This window comes from Nannospalax galili, unplaced genomic scaffold (assembly GCF_000622305.1).
Source record: "Nannospalax galili isolate Female #2095 unplaced genomic scaffold, S.galili_v1.0 scaffold283, whole genome shotgun sequence".
In the NCBI taxonomy this organism is placed as follows: domain Eukaryota; kingdom Metazoa; phylum Chordata; class Mammalia; order Rodentia; family Spalacidae; genus Nannospalax; species Nannospalax galili.
This window is the reverse complement of record NW_008350535.1, coordinates 1069813-1070173: the sequence shown is the minus strand read 5'-3', so window position 1 is coordinate 1070173 and position 361 is coordinate 1069813. Positions and strand designations below refer to the sequence as shown.

The 361-nt window shown below is 32.7% G+C and overlaps 1 protein-coding gene across 1 annotated transcript in view; it reads right to left on the bottom strand.

The window, feature by feature from the left end:
* Positions 1-361, bottom strand: part of March1 (membrane associated ring-CH-type finger 1) — an 889338-nt gene that overhangs the window by 580284 nt on the left and 308693 nt on the right. The window lies entirely within an intron of this gene.

Sequence of the window (361 nt, the reverse complement as noted above, 5' to 3'; positions counted from 1 at the left end):
TCACTAAAGGATTTCATTTACAAAGCCCATGCAACACAGAAATCATTCTTTTTTTCTGTCTGATACTGCCTTCCATTGTTTGACTTCATAACATCAGTTAGTTATTTAATAAATTTTATTACTACTTCCAATTTCAAAATCTTTTTCCTTTTGTTTTTCTGCAAAGTTAGGGGCTGAATTCAGGAATCATCCGAGTAGGCAAAGCTCCTACCTCTGAGCTACATTTCCACACCTAATTCCTGTCATTTATCCAACCCAAGCTGGCATATCCTAAAGAAATACAGAACCTCTTTTCTACAAACTGAAATTCCAACAATTCCACTAGTGAATCTATATTGTATTTACAATAAAATTTATATTT